We start from the raw sequence: 6481 nt of genomic DNA, 5'->3' as shown, positions 1-6481 counted from the left end.
TTTTGAGATGGAGTCTCACTCTGTTGCCCAGGCTGGAGTGCAGTGGCGCAATTTTGGATCACGACAACCTCCACCTCCTGGGTTCAAGTGATTATCCTGCCTCAGTCTCCCAAGTAGCTGGGATTACAGGCGGCCACCACCACGCCTGGTTAATTTTTTGTATTTTTTAGTAAAGACGGGGTTTCACCATGTTGGCCAGGCTGGTCACAAACTCCTGACCTCAAGTGATCCACCTACCTCCGCCTCCCAAAGTGCTGGGATTACATGCGTGAGCCATCACGCCCGGCAGCATTCTTTAATTCAGATGAATAACAAAGGCTTTCTTCGAACTAGACAGGACTGTTTAAGATTTCAATTGTTTTACTTAATAACTAGCAAATTAGTAATTAGCATAGTGTCCTGTACAAAGTTCAGTATAAGCTAATTTCCTCTTTCTACCTTACTTAGACCTGTTGAGCCTAACGGGTAGAGTGTGAAAATGATTACTGATACTTATTGAGGGTTTATTATGTGCCAAGCAGGCATTTTACATAATCTTATTTAATTTTCACAAGCCGGTGAAGTGGTGTTACTACAGAGGAAAGCTCCAATTGAGGTAAGGCATGCCAGGACTGCAAAGTCCTTATATGTAACCAGCTTGGGATAAAACAGGCCAGTAAGTAGACCTTGAGAGCTTGTTTGGAGGACCTTGAGAGCTTGTTAACAGGGGCGTGCAGCTACTCCTATATCCTTGACCTGTCCTCCTCTATGGGGGATGCTCCTCCTTTGCGACCGAGTATGCAGCCTCGGGAGCGGTGCGGGAGGAAGGCCACCCGCCTAGCCAGCCAGATCAGCGGAATCAGCCCTGGCAATCAATGGGGTGACAGATATCGCAGCCAGATCGCCCTCACATCCAAACAGGCCAGTAAATGGAAAATACTTTTAAAACACTATGCTACAATTATAAACCATCATCTTATTTATATGTAATTTTTGGAGTTGACAACAGGTCAGATCCTATTGAGAGGAGGTCTTTAATTTTCTAATGCAGAAAACCTGGGTTTCTTCGGTCAACAAGCAACTCTAAGCTTCTTTTTTTTATCCTTAAATATGGGAAATCCTGGACTCAAGGGGTTGATTATATGATATAACAGAAATGATTGTATAAACGGCGGACTTGGAGTAGGCGTTCAATAGATGCTAGTCTTTTCACCCAGAAGGGGCTTGGGAGGGCAAAAGTACAACCTCACCGAACAAGACTAAAAGTGGGCGGACCTTCCGCCTTGCCGAGGCTCTCGCTGCGAGCCGTTGGCGTTTTCCCGCGCAGGGGGCAGGGCGCAGAGCGAGCCCAGGAACGTGGGAGCAGAACCCCACCCCCGGCCAGGACTACACCTCCCAGCAGGCACCACGCTCCGCCACCTGGCGGGCGGCGTCCAGTAGTATTACTCCTTCAAGCCAGCTTAGTCCGCTTTCCGCCCGGCCTTCCCTCGGCACTAAGGTCTCTAGGGGGTGCGTCTGGGAGCCCGCGGGAGAAAGGCTGAGGTAGGGGTCGCCTTGGCTGTGCAGCATGTTGGTACTCGTGGTCCCCTCGTGCAACGTTTGGGAGGCCAGGCTTGCCCTGAGTGGCTGGACCACATCACGTGATGAGAGAGGCGGCCACAGGGGAGCAACCTATGGTGCCTTGTGAGGTCATCATGGCGCGACGACGAGCTGCAGTTGTAGGCACCCTGGATGCGGTGGGTAATCCTCTCCTGATGACTCCGAGTACAATACATATTATCAAGTCTCCCTTATTTTTTCTTTTCTGTGGTTTCCCCCACCACCTCCACGCGGTCGGCCTCTCGGGGTTGGGGTGAAGGTGGCAGCTAGAAGAGGCTGCGCGCCGTCTGGGCGGGCTCTGAAGCCGCGCACGAGCGACGTGTTGTGGCTCCTCCTTCGCTCGTGACGCGAGGTCACGTGACGGGTTGGGCAGCCTGTGCCGCCGCCGCCGCTTTGTAAGAGGCACATTGGCAGGTAACGAGCGGCGGCGGCGGCAGCGGGTCTTGAGTCCTCCGAGAGCAGCAGCGGTAATTGCCATCCTGTCCCTCTCCTTCCCTGTTCCAGGGGCCTGAGCGCTGCAGCGTGCGCTTTCTAGTTCTGGGTTCAGCTCGTCTGAAACCCCACCGCCTGCAGACTGCCCCGGCGCCCATCCGTGAGGACCGGGCCGAGCTTCACTCGCCAGCTCCACGGTCCGTGTGTGTCCAGGCCCGGGCGCCCTGCTGCCTCTTCCCCTCACTTTGCCTTGTGCTTCTTCCTACTTTCCCCGGTCCGGGTCGGCCGGGCCCCACCCAACCCCAGGGGCGCTTCCCCTCCCCCCTTCGGGCTTCTGCCCTGGAGGGTGTGGTTTTCTCTCCCACCTCGGTGCCTGCCAGTAGACTGGAGCTTCCCCGCCACGCTGTCGGTCCCATCTGATCACCTTTCCGCTTTCACGCCCGTAGCTAGTCTTGGGACTGGCCCTTTTAGAACCCCAACTTCTGCGCTCTGTAATCTTTCCTGGCAAACCCGGAGGCACAGTTCAATTCTACTTCTCCTTTTCAATTCTGTAGGGCATTGGTCTCAATTGGGACTCAGTTTTCCTCCTCACCCCCGGTTCCTGTAGTCTGGTTATATCACAGTTCATTTAGTGTAGGTTTTTGAGCGCTTTGTAAACCGCAAAGCTCAGTCTGTTAATAATACATATTCAAAATGTTATTCTTTCATTGGTGCATTACAACTCAGTTCTGTTTGCTTCTGAATCACTTTCCCACTCGGCTTTTCCACATTTTCCCCGAGTTTTTAGTCTAATTAGTTGCCCACGCTTCTCAACTGTCACCACTCTGGTCTCTAACCCTTGCTCGCTTTAAGGGTTGATCCCATCATTATTACTGTTATTTCCTGTTTGATGTAATCCAGTCATTTACTACCACTTCTGTTGAATATTTTTTTTATCTCACATTCAAGGAAGGTATATGGTTTGCCAGTATTTAGGCTTATAATCTTTCTACAGCACCAGCGTATCCTAACAGTTGAGAGATTTTAAAAAATTGCTATTCATTTTAGAGATATGGTCTCCATCTGTTGCCCAGGCTGGCCTCCCGCTCCTGGGCTTCAGCGATTCTTGCACCTCAGCCTCCTGAGTAGCTGGGATTACAGGTGTGCCCCACGGTGCCCAGCTAGTTGAGGGTTTTTTCACGTCTCCATAAGGTATCCAAAGGTTATCTTTTATTTGAAGGGCATATAATTAATTTCTTGGGTGAACCCATTCTTATATTCCTCTTCCGTTATGACAGCACTTTTTTCACCAAGGGGTATGCGGCTAGTTATTGCATTCCTCACTTTTCGCTGTGAATTGTGTATCCTTTTTAGTGTCAGTTTGGGAGGGGTGGAAGGAAGATGAACATGATACCTGAACTGTCCCGTATCCGACATTGGTGTGTTCCCCTTTTACCTCAGGAAAGGGAATGTATTCCACTCCCTGGAGATGATAGTTTCTTTCAGTACACTCACCTGTGGAGCCCCTTCGCTAGGGCCGACCTTCCACTGCTTTGAAGGCTTCTCTTATCATTAGGCAGAAGTGATTAGTTTCCCAAACTGCCCTTTTGCTTGCTGCCAGTGTACTCCTGATTTTCCTACTAATGGCTAGTTGACATATGTGGCGAGAGATTTTCCCACAGCGCCGACTTCCCCCATTTGCTTCCCTGTTGCCGCTCACCCTCAATAATTATGAAACCTTTCAGAGAAGGAAGGTTTTTTGTTGTGATTGAAATATGCCCGAAAGTGGTGGCATGGGAGAGAATGAGGCCATGGGAAAGGGTTGTGGTAATTACCCCTCCTGTTTCCTGCTGCTCTGGTTTCCTCTGTCCTCCCTTTAAATGTGGGCTGGACCAGCAGTAGTCACATGGAGTTGCCTCTAGAACTATATTGGAACAACAATAACACCTCTGCTTCCCTTTCCTGGTTACTAGTGCAGTCTATGCAGTGATCACCAGGAGTGTCTCTCTTAGTATTAGCCTGAGTGGCTTTTATTGTATGGGGAGAAATGGTGTGAGAACATGGAGAATAATAGGTTTATTTCAATATGTACTTGTATCGTGATGGGAATTGGTCCCTGTATCTACCCTCGTAAGTGTAAAATATATGTAGAAAGTGTAAAGCTTTCTTGAAGGTTTGGAGTGGTCTGAAGTGAAGCCTTTACGTCTAAAATGTTAGCTTTGAATTAATTGTTGATTTCCCAGTCCTTTTTTTTTTTTTAAATGATGTCTTACTGTTAAGATTTCCTTTGTTAATAAGACACTTTGTGGGGGTGGGGGTGGGGGTGGTTGAGTATATTATGAAGGGTTAATGCCTGCTGGGAAGAAGCAGTCTGCAGGCATTTACAGATTGTAAAGTTCTCTGCCCTTAAGCAAACCTGTCTTATTTTGTTTATTTTTCCTTGCGAGAAACCTGTATGTCAGCAAATACCTGTTCTTTCTTAGTTGTCATTTTGAGCAAATAGAGCGTCCTTAAAAGCTAAGTGTTGTGGTACCCATGGTGTTGACTGGTAAATTAGTAGATTTCTGATAGATTTTAGAAGCAGCTATTTTTTACAAAAAGGAGAGTGGAGATATAACCTGAAGGAAGGCAAAGAGAGTGAGGACATGTAGGGAATATCACCATGTAATCTTTGTGGTAGATTTTGATGTAATTTTGCCCAAACTATCAAGTATTTAGGAATATGATCCTTTTTTTCCTAACTCAATCAAATGTATCACATTAGTTTTTACAATTTTAATGTTAAACCGCTTATGCTGGTGTTTCCTACTGAGTTTACTTGACATTTTTTTAGTTTCTCTCAAAGATGCTGCTTAAAATTTTTTTTTGTGGCTGGGCGCGGTGGCTCATACCTGTAATCCCAGCACTTTGGGCGCCGAGTCGGGCGGGTCACGAGGTTGGGAGTTGAGACTAACCTAATCAACATGGTGAAACCCTTTCTCTTCTAAAAATACAAAAATCAACGTGATGTGGTGGCGCGCGCCTGTAGTCCCAGCTACTCTGGAGGCCGAGACTTTAGAATTGCTTGAACCTGGGAGGTGGAGGTTGCTGTGAGCCAATTTTGTGCCATTGGACTCCATCCAGCCTGGATGACAGAGTAAGACTGCATCTCAAAAAAAAAAAAAATTTTTTTTTGTACTTTTTAATTTTTATTTTTTTCTACCCTTTTTTTTTTTGAGGCGGAGTCTTACTGTCGCCCAGGTTGGAGTGCAGTGGTGCATTCTCAGCGTACTTCCAGCTCCGCCTTCCGGGTTCTCGCCATTCTCCTGTCCCAGCCTCCGGAGTAGCTGGGACTACAGGCGTCCGCCGCCACGCCCGGCTAGTGTTTTGTATTTTAGTAGAGACGGGGTTTCACTGTGTTAGCCAGGATGGTCTCGATCTCCTAACCTTGTGATCCGCCCGCCTTGGCGTCCCAAAGTGTTGGGATTACAGGCGTGAGCCACGGCACCTGGCCTTTTTTTTAACCATTTGTAAACAATGTTTGGTAAGTTTTAATTTTTTGATAACTATGCTGGACATAGCATAATTGAATTGTAATCCAGTTAACTATTTGGGTTTGAAGTATGAAATAGGGCTCACGTTAAGGAGTAGAGTAGGTGTTTTATTTAAGACTAGGTAATACTCTTTATTTATTTGTCCAGAGATGGAGTCTTGCTCTGTCACCCGGGTTGGAGTGCAGTGGTGCGATCTTCGCTCACTGCAACCTCTGCCCACTGGGTTCAAGTGATTCTGCTGCCTCAGCATCCTGAGTAGCTGGGGTTACAGGTGCCCACCAACACACCTGGCTAATTTTTGTATTTTTAGTAGAGATGTAATTTCACCATGTTGGCCATATTGGTCTTGGAACTCCTGACCTCAGGTGATCCGCCCGCCTCGGCCTCCCAAAGTGCTGGGATTACAAAAATTAGCCATCACCCCTGGCTCATTTTTGTATTTTTAGTAGAGATGAAGTTTCAGCATGTTGGCCACATTGGTCTTGAACTCATGACCTCAGGTGATCCGCCTGCCTTGGCTTCCCAAAGTGCTGGGATTACAGGCATGAGCCACCACACCTGGCTTCTTTTATTTTTATTTTTTTGAGACAGAATCTCCCTCTGTTGCCCAGGCTGGAGTGCTGTGGTGCCGTCTTGGCTCACTGCAACCTCTGCCCCCCTGGCTTAAGTGATTCTCGTGCCTCAGCTTCCCAACTAGCTGGGACTACAGTCACGCATCTCCACGCCCGGCTAATTTTTTTTTTTTTTTGGAGGGGGTCTTGCTCTGTCACCCGGGCTGGAGTGCAGTGGCGCCATCTTGGCTCACTGCAAACTCCGCCTCCTGAATTCATGCCATTCTCCTGCCTCAGCCTCCCGAGTAGCTGGGACTACAGGCGCCTGCCACCACACCCGGCTAATTTTTTGTATTTTTAGTAGAGACAGGGTTTCACCATGTTAGCCAGGATGGTCTCGATCTCCTG

The 6481-nt window shown here is 48.2% G+C and overlaps 1 protein-coding gene across 1 annotated transcript in view; it reads left to right on the top strand.

Moving 5' to 3' along the window:
* Window positions 1-1946: 1946 nt before the first annotated feature.
* The window catches only part of UBAP2 (ubiquitin associated protein 2), a 147688-nt gene continuing 143153 nt past the window's right edge, over window positions 1947-6481 (top strand). Inside the window, exon 1 of the mRNA XM_011980029.1 lies at window positions 1947-1992. The gene's annotated coding sequence lies outside the window, so the exon portion shown is untranslated. The remainder of the gene's footprint in view (window positions 1993-6481) is intronic.

The sequence above is a fragment of the Mandrillus leucophaeus genome, unplaced genomic scaffold (assembly GCF_000951045.1).
Source record: "Mandrillus leucophaeus isolate KB7577 unplaced genomic scaffold, Mleu.le_1.0 Scaffold208, whole genome shotgun sequence".
NCBI classification, from domain to species: domain Eukaryota; kingdom Metazoa; phylum Chordata; class Mammalia; order Primates; family Cercopithecidae; genus Mandrillus; species Mandrillus leucophaeus.
The sequence above is the reverse complement of the archived record's forward strand: the minus strand, read 5'-3'. Positions and strand labels throughout refer to the sequence as shown.